Source organism: Lissotriton helveticus, chromosome 4_1 (assembly GCF_964261635.1).
Source record: "Lissotriton helveticus chromosome 4_1, aLisHel1.1, whole genome shotgun sequence".
Taxonomy (NCBI): domain Eukaryota; kingdom Metazoa; phylum Chordata; class Amphibia; order Caudata; family Salamandridae; genus Lissotriton; species Lissotriton helveticus.
The window spans coordinates 71,111,019-71,124,120 of NC_136063.1; positions in this window are offsets into that span (position 1 = coordinate 71,111,019).

Here is a 13,102-nt window from a genome sequence, read left to right on the forward strand (position 1 = left end):
GGTGGCCATCTTTGGTGGGGCACACGCCCGGCGGCGCTTCATGCTCCCAGCGGTCTAGTCGCTAGGAGGCTAGACCTGCATAAAGCAAGGCAATCTCAGGTGAGTGTTCTCACAAGCTCTGGTGCATCACAGGACTAGCGCTGCATTTTCGTGCAGTTCCGCGTGCATAATTTTAAAATTACCTCTTTTTGTCTAATTAGTTGATTTTATTTCTATTTCCCCCTGTTTTTAACTGGCCTCGCCTACTTGCACCTCTGTCCCGCTTACCTGCACTGTAATCAGGAAAACACCGCATTTCGCGGGTCCCTCGCCCTGTCTCGTGTGGTGGCCATCTTTGGTGGGGCACACGCCCGGCGGCGCTTCATGCTCCCAGCGGTCTAGTTGCTAGGAGGCTAGACCTGCATAAAGCAAAGCATGCTGATGCGCAGCGGTAACGCGCTGCGGGATCGCGGAAATTTCGCCAGAGTTTCGTCTGAGTTCTGCCCGTCTGCGCCCGTCCGCGCTGAGGACGGGCTGCAGGACGGGCAGTACACTGACGCCTTGTATCTTAGCTCGGGCCGGTTACCCCACGATTCTTCTGCCATTCATTTAACGTACTCTGCATCTACTCTACGATCTCTGCAACCCCATATATCCGCCCCTTGTACGTTATGTACTCTGCCTACCCATTACTTCACTTGTGCTGGCTGTGGCTTTTCCACCGGTAAGATGTTGCTTTCAAAGACAAACTGCTAAGGCGCATCACCGGGGTAAAAGGAAGCCCACTAAGAAACTTTTAGCCTCCCTTCCTCTTCAATTTTGGAGCATAAATTGCAGATCGCTCCCCAAAAATAAATTCAGTTTATTTGACTTTATAAATGATGAGTCGCCTGATGCATTGTTTCTGACTGAGACCTGGCTTCACGAAAGCTCTGGACCTGACATTGCATAGCCGTTCCCAACAATTATGCTATGGTACACCAAGACAGGGTTTCCGGGAAGGGTGGGGGATTGCTATTATTTTTAAAACCATCTACCAATGTAAATTGGAGTCGTTCCCCCTTCCTGGAAGTGAGGCCGCACTCTTCAAATTGAAGATTGGCCCTCAACTAACGCTGTCCGGTCTTTTATTATATCGCCCTCCGGGCAATGCTGGCCCTTGGATATCATCGTTGGCTGACATTATATCTCCCGTGTTACTTAAAACGGCTAATTTCACCATTCTTGGTGATCTAAATATTCATCTTGAAGATGTGGAATGTACTCTTAGTCAGTCGTTATTGTCTGACCTTGAAGTTTTTAATATTCTACTTCGTAACTCTGAGGCCACCCACTCGGCCGGTCATTTGTTAGATCCAATCATCTCTAATTTGCCTTATGATTGCTCCCAAAGGGCCCGCCCATTAGAATGGTCTGACCATTTTGCGGTACATTTTATGTTACCTTCCTCATCCAACTTTAAGCCCTGTGTTTGTAGGAGCAAGCCTTCCTATCGATGGGACAAGCTCAATATGGTGACTTTTAATCATCATCTTACTGAATCCATTCATTTTCTGGAAAGCTCTGGTTCAGAATCTAATGCTGCAGTTTCCCAGTGGTTAATGGATGCTGTAATTGCATCCTCTCCTCCTTTATCCAATAACCATAGATCCCTTCATCCTCCTGCACCTTGGTTCTCTGAAGATTTAAAATTACAACGAGCCAAGTGCAAGGCGTTGGAAAGGAAATGGAGACTTTCCTATTCTACCTCCAATAAGGTGATTTATAAAGTTGCATTAAAAAGCTTGTTAATTGTAAATTGGCCAAGGCCATTTTTACCGCATCCACGATTACCCAGGCACAGAACTGTCCACGGACTCTTTTTGCTGTGGTGAAGAAGTTAACGGGAGCAGACACAGTACCTTCTGCTCCAGCATTGGATAAATCACAGTGTGATGCTATCGCAGATTTTTTTATTTCTAAGGTGGAGCGTATTCATGAAATTTTGAATACTTCCCCGCCACTTGCTGACTCCCAACCGGTGGCTACTTTTAGCAATCCTCTTCCTCTCCCTTCAATGTACATTCACGATTGGCCTTTGTTTGATGACACCACCTTCCTCTCGTGTCTGAACAGTATCAGGTCAGGCTCTCCTAGGGACCCTGTTCATAGGACCCTGTCCTATGAAAATTTTAAAACTGTTGGACCTTGAACCACGGAGAGTCCTAATGAGACTCCTAAACTCATCTCTTACAGAGTCTCTGGTGGCGCAAGAGTGGAAGCATGCCATGGTAGTTCCCCTGCTGAAAAAGACCGGTGCGGACACCTCTAACTTAGCCAATTTCAGGCCCATATCCCTGCTGCCTGCATGCTCCAAAATCTTGGAACGACATGTGAACACTCAGCTTAATTCATTTGTCGAGAAAGTGGGATATCTTCATCCATCCCAATCCGGGTTTCGCGCACATTATTCCACTGAGTCCGCTCTCCGCGGGGTGACGGAGAGGCTTCGGCACGGTATCGATCCCGGGGAGACCTTCGCACTCATCCTTTTGGATTTGAGTGCAGCGTTCGATACCGTGTCTCATTCCATCCTTCTTGATTCTCTCCGCTCCCTTGGTGTTGCTGGATCTGCGCTGGCCTGGATTACCTCCTTTTTAGGTGAGCGTACATTTCAGGTGTTCTCGACAGAAGCTGAATCTGCTGTTTATTCATCGGCATACGGCGTCCCGCAGGGGTCAATTCTCAGCCCTCTGCTGTTTAATATCCATATCAGACCCCTTGCTACTATCGTGGAGGACGCCGGTCTGACAATCTATTCGTACGCCGATGACACGCAGATTGTGTTCTATCTTTCCAGCAGTGAGGGCCATGAGATCTCGGCCTTGAAATTTGGCCTGTCACGCGTTGCTGTTTGGATGCACGACCATCTGCTCAAGCTCAACGGTGACAAGACCGAGGTTGTCATCCTGGGCAAGAATAAAGACCTGTGGGGCCCTCGACATTGGCCCAGTGATATGGGCCCGCTGCCGAAGCCAGCCCCCGTTGCCCGCAACCTAGGTTTTCTCATAGATGATAGGCTCTCTATGAGACAGCAGGTAACTAAGGTCGCTGCAATCTGTTGTTCCACCCTAAGATGGTTGCAGAAGATCCTGTGGATGCTACCCTGCTCTACTCGGAAAACTGTCGTCCAGGCTCTTGTGACTGCTCGTATTGATTATGGGAATGTGCTCTATCTTGGGGCTGATAAGTCCACTATAAATAAGCTTCAAGTGGTGCAAAACTCGGCAGCCCACTTATTGTGTAATGTACCTCGGAGTTCTTCCGCAGTTCAGGCTCTGCGTGATCTTCATTGGCTTAGAGTCCCGAATCGTGTAAAATGTAAAACCTTATGCCTCCTTTTTAAAATCAGGCAGGGTTCTGCCCCCAAATACTTGCAGAACCTGGTTCAAGACTATAAGCCTGGTCGGACTCTAAGATCTTCCACTAGTGGCGATTTCCTTGTTCCCAGAATTAGACTGGCCAAAATGGGCGGCCACTGTTTTTCTTATCTTGGCCCAAAGATGTGGAATGCCCTCCCGTCGGCTCTGAAAGTTGAGACCGATCTCCTTTCATTCCGTAAAAAACTGAAGACCCTTTTGTTTAATTAAATTCCCTGCACAGCCAGCTCTGCTTAGGGCCTTCTGCTTGTTTCTTTCTTTTATCTATCTCTGGCGCCGGGAAACCCATTGAGGGTAGCTGTGTGCAATACAAGTTTAAATAAATAAATAAATAAAATAAATAAAAATTCCCAAGCCAATACTATTGAAGTCCAAGTGAGTGGCCAGTCTACTCCCTTTAGGCATATGCCTCTCTTGGCCGTCACGGTGATCAGTGAATTCTTGGTGCCCAAATGTGATAGAGGTTACAAACACCATAACACATAAAACTATCTATTTATAAACAAGCTGGTAAAATGATGAATGAAATTAATATAAACAAAGAGAGCAACAAGTCTGACATATAATCCCAAACATGTTATGGGCACTTATTTGCTCTTAAGTTTAAACTATGGCCAAACTGCTCTCTGGTCGTAAGGAAAACATCAGAAAAGTTGATTCTGATGAAAGAAATATGCACCTAAATCCAGTTCTGGTTCCACCCTCGGATCCTCACTGCCCACCTAAGTTGGCATATATGGGAGCTACTGACTGTGTTGTGCCTAAAAAAATGTAAAGGGGTAACACAAGAAATGTTTAAAGTCAAAACCAGTACAAATGTACTGGAATAGCCACTGGTGCTATTCAGAAGAACCAGTGGTAATATCAGTAGTGCCGATGTGACCGGTCCCTAATGTCCTCTACAGATGCAGAATTAATTTTATGGAATTGCTAAACAAGTTAGGGATCCTATTGTTTATGGTGCTTTTGGGAGAGATGTAGTGGTTGGTCGGCACCCACTTTGAGTCAAAAGGGTACCTCAAATGTACCCACTGAGCGTGATGTTTCAACAAGTGTACCTTAAAGGTAGATAGGGCTTGACTTTGTCTCCAAGAATGAAGAGGTTACCAGAACCATAAAGGGTACAAAGAAGGAGGGTCAAATGGCGCTGCAGTCAAGTACTATAGCCGATTGAACAAGATCTGAAGCAGGGGGCATGAAGATGGGCCTTGAGGATCTGGGAAGGGAGATTACGGATAGCCAACAGACAGAAGTCAGACTGGGCAGTGTAGGCTGAGTCGGTTTATGAAGACATGAAAGGCTACAGCTCATAATTCAGATCCTGTCTTTTCTCCAGTCTTCTTTCTCCAAGCAACAGGTGTTGAGCAGATCTTGTGCCTCTTGGACAACTCGTTCCTGGCTGGAGAACTCAAGCATTCCACCTCTCTACAGGGCCCAGCTTCTTTCCTCAAACTAGATTCCAAGACTTAGTCTAATTCCAGAGCAAAGCTGATCAAGAGAGCCAGTGCTCATCCTCCTCTGGTAACCAATGCAGAATGTCAGGGGAAACAAGATGTCTGTTTATTTCAAAGTGCGCACACACCCTGATTTTGGGGAAAGCACATATTCATTTACTTGACTGTTTCCTCACACTCTGAAGCATGGAGGTGTAGGCAAGGCCAGTCTGGACAGGTACTAGTGGGACTTGGGGTCAGACTTAGTCAGAGATCCATATGCATTTTCATTGCCCGGGAGACCACAACATGCAGTAAGAATAAACGTACTCTGAAGAAAGGAGCGGGCAGGTAAACTCACCTGCACAGCAGGTAGAGGATGTTTGGGAAGCCCCACCTGAGATAGAATACTTGAAGGCTGGATTTCCAACACGAACATAGCCACTCTTCACCATTGGAAATCTCCATTTTTCTGCAGAAAACAAAAGTGGAACAAGTAGACCCCACTGTTTACCAACTAAAAAAAAAGTAGATGTCTATCACACACACTCATGTGCAGTCTACATTTTACAGATTCTCATAACAAGTTTAAGACCCAAATGTTATGTGCTTTCATGGCTAATGCACTAGTGGGCCAGCACTCACTATTAAGTCCACTCACATCAACCCACAGAATGAAGGCAAGAGATTGGGGGTATGGTAAATGGAAGAAACTTCAAATAGGAAAGGCCAGCAGACCCCTTGGTTTCTCCCCGCTGATGTGCCTATTTTAAATCTGGATCCTTCTCATTACAGTCTTAAGTACGAGCGGATGATTCTCACCCATGAGGCAGGCTCTTCTGAAGACCAGTAAAGTGAAATGTCAATAAGATTTAAAATCGTGAATGTACTAGGGAAGCTTGGTGCCTTCCCTCTGTTTATGACAGAAGCCTCTAGGCAAAGGTTTTATAATAGCAAGCGATGGACAGAGGGCACCAAAGGACCTACAGGGGAGAGATGGTGAGACTGAGACTTTAACCTCTTCAGTGCTGTGCGAATTTCGCTGCAGTGCTGAAGGGTCATAAATCATATTGACTCATGACGGAAATGTTCCGTCATCAGCACCGGAGCACCGACGCTCATGACGGAACCGTTCCGTCATGAGCATGGAAGGGGTTCAGGAAGAGGAGCTCATTTTTGGTGCAATGAAGATTACCAGGTAAGTAATCTGAGCAATACTTCCATCTTCACTACCTGGCTAATGGTGAGTGTGCCTTATTGATTACTTTATTGATTAAGCAACTTTATTACTATGTGTCTTATATATTACTTGCTGGACAGGAAGTAACAATCACAAATCTTTACTTCTTGTACCAAAATCAATCAATAAGTTATAACAAAAATGATAAGACTAGAGATAGTACAAGTATGACCTAGATAAATTAATAAGACTCACCTTATATCTTATGTGCGCCAGTTTGAATCTTCCCGAGATGATGCATTTGGAAAGTAAATACAATTATCTCCTAATCCAAGTGAAAATGAGAAAAAATCTTTGGATGGAACCCTAGTCAGGTCTTAAAACGTCATTGTATCAAATTATAATTATGTTTCATTCATCAGTTGCTAAAGATCTCAATTCTCCTAAACACAGAGCCAAAGTTACTGTCAGTAAAAAGGATGCATTGGCAGAGAAGAAATAAAAAGTCAATAACTCCAATGTTCAAACAGATGAGGTTGTAGACTTCCTAAGACCAACAAGAGATCCCAGACAGGGAACAATGATTTTGTTTGTCCTATTGAAAATTATGAAGGGGGCAGCTTTCTATTTCTGCTAAAGCCTGATCGGGCACTATTGATGCTCTGATGGCCCCCATTGGGCTTTGAAGGAGGAAGCTGACAGATATTGGAAAAAATCCTTCCTTTAAGAAACCTTGAATTTCGGAAGGAAAACAGAAAAGGGCACCAAACTCTTGTGTGGAGTACCACTGAGAAACAAACTGTTCAAAAGCTTGTTGCAAGTGGATAAAGTAGAATGTTTGCAACATTATTCTATCCATTTCATTACGTCTTCGAAACAACCTATTTGTAGAAGATTGAATCCCTTGACTTCCAAAGTGTTAGATGGCGCCTAAGGACTGTTGTTCAGCAGATATCTGGACACGGGCTTGGCAACCAATTTAGTAGTGAAACCCCTGTCTTCTTGGCAAAAATGGGACAATTAGAATATAGCCTTATAGCTCAAAAAGTGCTCCTCCGCAAGTGGCAGAGTGCGTTAGAAAAATTACATTTGCAGTAATTTTCAGTGCCGTGTGTTTGTCCACGCAGTGAAATTTAACTAGAACTGCCCCACGCATGCCGCAAGTGGGCACTACTTCCATTCTGCTTCTCGAGTAAATTTTCAAGTCAAGCTGAAGCTTTCTCAATGCAAATGAACGGTTTCGAGCATAAGCATGGACGATCGCGAGCATAAGCGCCCAATTGCATTGAGAAACCTGACCGCCTGCATTGAGAAATCTCGCTGGGAGGTGGATTTTCCTCATTCGCGCTCGCCAACTTAATGTTCATAAGCTCGAGCATGGCAGAAAATTCCGCAGAGCTTAGTTTTTCTGAACTCTGCGAGCTCTGCGTAATGGAGTTCACCACCCAGGCTTCCATAAGATGCAACATTGGTTAAAGTTGCTCTTGTCTTTCATCTATATTAGAATTTAACCTTTGCTGTTGACTATTAACACATGCTTTCAAGAGATTCACTGTCCGTATTTTATCCTAAATTCATGATCATCAGTGAGGAGTATCATTGAGGACCATTGAGAAATAAATGTTTCTTGTAATTCTAGTTCTGCATCACAGGTATCCTCACTGGTCATAAATATCCCTCCAACCCCCCTAGTTGTCAATAACTTCAACAGTAATGAATCTTCAGTGGTTTAGAGGTTGACTTTCAAGAAAAACTGAAGCTAAGAGGCAAACTGTTAGTGCAGTGCATGTTTCGGAGATGGGAGATGCTCACTCATTAAAGGAAGACCATATATTTTTTTTACCATAGGCACTCTTGATCTAGAAGCCATCCTTGTCACTCATTTTTCTCTTCTGCACCTCAAGGGTTTAGAAGTGGCTGTTGCTAATGTGAGATATTTAAGGCCCGGCTTTGTACATAGCTGTAGCTTGCCCACAAGACTATTGTATTTCCCCAAAATATAGAAGATTATACTGAATACATATAAATAAGTGGTTTTGCTGAGCAGGCGACATCCCTTGGATGGTGAAACTGCCATTCACATTATGGTTCCTCCAACAACTGTATACAGCATGGGGTAACAGGTCAGCCCACTTTTCCCATTGGCTCTCTTAACTTTGATGTAGTGCAGGAAAGTGTCTGTACAGCATGTAAAATAGTTCAGTTCTTCTCAGTGACAAAGCTGGTTAAAATCCAGTACCTGTAGGTACCCGGTGCATGCCCCATCACTGCTCCCACTTACACACCACACAAGAGCAGTCTCCCTTACTCACCCTTGTCACAGAGTGAAAGGCACCTTCACTTCTCCAGTATGCACTGTGTGTGCACTGTGTGTTAATCCAGTAGCTGTAGGCACCGGTGCACACACAGTGACTGCTCCCACCATCACTGCACCACACAAGGGAGGTCTCACTAATTGTATTCCTCATCACCAGTTGAACAATTAAGTTGTTTAGAAGGAATGGATGCAGTGTCAGCCCCACACACATCAATGCTTTATTCAGCCAAAGACAGCTCTCTCCATCGTGAGATAAGTAGACATTACACCATCAGGGCCATTACAGGGGTGTGCTGAGCACACCAGGAGATCACCAACGAATCTATGACAAAATATCGAACACAAAAATATCTACATGCAAAAATATCGCAACAAAAATATTGATTACAATAATATCGATATCCTATCCCTAACAAGGTAAGTACAAAAATATCGAAAAAATAATATAGATGTCAAAAATATAGTTTTTGAAAAAGATCGTTTTTTTTAATAAAAATAAAAATGTAATATTAATAAAATAATACTTATAAATATAATAAACATAGTTTAAAATATATTATAATTTTTAAAATTAATAAATTATGTAATAAAAACAAATAATAATAAAGATATAATACATAGTATATACTTCATTAATAATAACTCTAAAACATTATTTTTATAACTTATAAATAAATGAAAATATAATAAATTACAAATAAATGTATAAACATAAAATATTAATATAAGTAACTATTAATAAATATGTACAACAAATTAAAATAAGTAAGTAAATGTTGGATAGCGTAGGGGTAACAATGACTATTCCAACTCCAGAGAGTGCAACAGTAGGGAAAGTGTTGGATAGCGTAGGGGTAACAATTACTATTCCCACTCCAGAGAGTGCAACAGTAGGGAAAGTGTTGGATAGCGTAGTGGTAACAATTACTATTCCAACTCCAGAGAGTGCAACAGTAGGGAAAGTGTTGGATAGTGTACGGGTAACAATTACTATTCCAAATCCAGAGGGTGTAACAGTAGGGAAAGTGTTGGATAGCGTAGGGATAACAATTACTATTCCAACTCCAGAGAGTGCAACAGTAGGGAAAGGGTTGGATAGCGTAGAGGTAACAATTACTATTCCAACTCCAGAGAGTGCAACAGTAGGGAAAGTGTTGGATAGCGTAGGGGTAAAAATTACTATTCCAAATCCAGAGAGTGCAACAGTAGGGAAAGTGTTGGGTAGCGTAGGGGTAACAATTACTATTCCAACTCCTGAGAGTGCAACAGTAGGGAAAGTGTTGGATAGCATAGGGATAACAATTACTATTCCAACTCCAGAGAGTGGAACAGTAGGGAAAGTGTTGGATAGCGTAGAGGTAACAATTACTATTCCCACTCCAGAGAGTGCAACAGTAGGGAAAGTGTTGGATAGCGTAGGGGTAACAATTACTATTCCAACTCCAGAGAGTGCAACAGTAGGGAAAGTGTTGGATAGCGTAAGGGTAACAATTACTATTCCCACTCCAGAGAGTGCAACAGTAGGGAAAGTGTTGGATAGCGTAGGGGTAAAAATTACTATTCCAACTCCAGAGAGTGCAACAGTAGGGAAAGTGCTGGATAGCGTAGGGGTAAAAATTACTATTCCCACTCCAGAGAGTGCAACAGCAGGGAAAGTGTTGGATAGCGTAGGGGTAAAAAATACTATTCCCACTCCAAAGAGTGCAACAGTAGGGAAAGTGTTGGATAGCGTAGAGGTAAAAATAACATACTTATAAATAAAAACAGTTTTAAATTAATAACAAACTTAACTATTAAATTAATATAAACAATTTACAAATACCAATACATACTTATTAAAAACATGATTACCAATAAATATTAAACTAAAAATATTATTAAACAATTCCATTTATTAATATTTAATTACCTATTAACAATTAATAAACAATTATATAATTAACAAAATAATTAATTGAAAAAATTATTACTTAATTGCATTTAAATTACTTCCCACCCTATTGTCCTATAAACCCACAACCCACTACAGACCATATTTATAAATTAATCAATTAATAAAAATTAATTACCAATTAATTAAAATCAATTACCAATTAATTAAAAATATTTTATATTTCCTAGTAATTAATAATTAATTTAGTATAATTAAATTACTTCCCACCCTACTCCCCTATAAACCCACAACCCGCTACAGAACATAATTATCAATTAATCAATTAATAAAATGTAATTACCAGCAATTTAAAAATATTTACCAATGAATTAAAATTAATTTATATCTCCTAATAATTAATAATAATTTTTGTATAATTTAAATACTTCCCACCCTTTATAAGCTATTGCCCCATTTCGCTTAGCAGGTTATAGAAAATGTTTTTTGATCTTGCCAAAGAGGGTATCATGGATGTTGACCACATCCCCCAAGCCAGAAGAGGAAACGCAAATTGATTCCATAGCTAATATAGCTTGGTCAGTTTCATAATTAATAGTATCAATGGCCTGCGGATTGGTCACTACGCTAGCCCATTTGAGCCTGCGCATATTATTTGCTGGGATGATCAAAGGCGGAACAAGAGCATTCGAGCAGATGGAATTTGTCCTAGCGGGCCACCATTTGTGCTCCACACATAGGGGGTTGTGGTCGCTCTCGGGTCTCACGACAACCTCCATGTCACAGACAGATGGCCACAGAGTCATGCTACAGATTACATAGTCTATTCGACTTTTATGTCTCCCATTATCAAAAGTCATAGAGCCATTTTTATCCCGTGCTGTTCTTCCATTCAGAGCTCTCAGACCTTTTTCGAGACACTTGGCATTCAGAGCTATTATGTCCTCAGTCCAACGTGTGACTGGCTTCACTTGTATCTCAGGGATACCCCAATTGGAGTCCACTTCTGCTCCAAAGACGGCCTCACCCGCTACCAAAGGCTCGAACGTTCTATTAAGGTCGCCTGCAATAACAATATTATTGTCATAGGAATATATATCAAGAAAGTTTTCTAAGGCAATTAAAACTTCGGATCGGCCACCCTTAGCACTTCTAGCATATATATTATAAATGTCAAGTGACCCTAGAATATCATTAGTTATCCTGATCAACTGGATGTCATTATGACTAGTCCCTATACTTTTGGTTGTGAATTTAAGGGACTGTCGGACCCAAATTGTGAGACCCTCCATTGGTCTCCCTTTTGGACCCTTTATCGCTGGTACAGAAAAATTTAGATATCCTAACACAAAAACAGGTTCGCAAGCCCAAGTCTCCTGGAATATGCACACATCAAATAAGCTTACAAAGCCAAGCCGGTCCCCACAGTCTAGTTTAGAGGACAGCCCAGCCACGTTCCAAGAGATTAGATTCGCCCCCCCAGAAAAACGGCCAACTAACACTTCAGGAGTAACATGCGGGATTCTAGGCTCACCTGCTACTATCACTACTGGACTTAACTGGGCTATATTGCTTGTAGTAGCACTGTTACCTGCCCCCTGAGAACCAACTACAAGATTGCAGTGAACAGTGGATGAAGCCGTAACTGTTTGAGGATCCCTCTTGCCAGACACGGCCCCCGGTTTAGTCTTCGACCTATTTCTGCAACAATTGTCATTCTAGACGGGCAAGCTGCATAAACTCTGATTGGTTGTAGCGGATAATGCTAAACATTTGCCCCCAGGAAGTCAATCACAATCGTTCAGATTAGAAAGAGCTGAATACCTATTCTCCAGATTTAATCCCCACCCAGTGGATTGAGTAGCCCTCCTCCCCTTAGTTGAAACCACATTCCATCTTGTCCTTAACGTACACCGGTTAGGAACCCTCCCACTCTGATAGTAAAAGAAGTCTAAAGTGAGTGGAATAATCTCAGTGGATCTATGCTGTGGCGGTAGAATATTGGGCAATATGTTGGTTAAAACATCTGGGTCTGAGAAATTCAAAACAACACAATCACCCCTGAATCTTTTTGGACTGTTTCCATTCCACTCCACCCTCCTGGCCATAACTAGTTCTTCTGCCAACTGTTGCTTGCCCCAGGGAGTTATCTTCATATTATCTGTCAGCCAGTGTAGGGCTTTGGACAACAGGGATGAAGTAGTTTCGTCCTGTCCTGGAGCCAATGTGGGGACGTTAGCTAGGACCAGGACTAGAGGAGAAGCCTCAACTATAAGCTCAACCGAACCTTTCGTAGGTTCCGAAGCAGTATATACAACTGGAGGGACAACTTCCCCCCGCTCTCCATCTAATGTAGCTACCTGAGGAGCCACCGGTTGGTTGAGCAAAGGGAAGGCACCGCCGTCGCCCACATGTGTAGTGGAGCCTAACACTAGCCCAGCCCTATTAGCGACTTCATCAGGCAGCTTTTCTACTTCAGCTAATGCTTTGTTCAATAGACCCCCTAGTCGGTTGACCTCGCTAGTGAGCTTCTCTATCATGCCTACCAATGGCTTTACAATAACCTTAACCTTAGTGTCATTCATGCCCAACAGTTTTTTAAATTGCTCATTTGTTAAGGACATGGAATCTTCATCAATTAATCCATCTTCCTCCACCACAATATTACTAGGGGGGTTTTCCGGATTGATCGAAGCCCTCCACGTTTTGGCTGGTCCTTTCTGACACCTCTAGTAATACGTGGTGCAGGCACTGGGGTAGGGGCTTTTTCCTCAGTTAGATGTACTTCAGCCACCTCCTCGTTGTCACTCTCTTCTACTACACAGCTTATCTGAGCCGAAAACACATTGTCAATATGGTCAAATATTGCAGCAGTGCTACTAC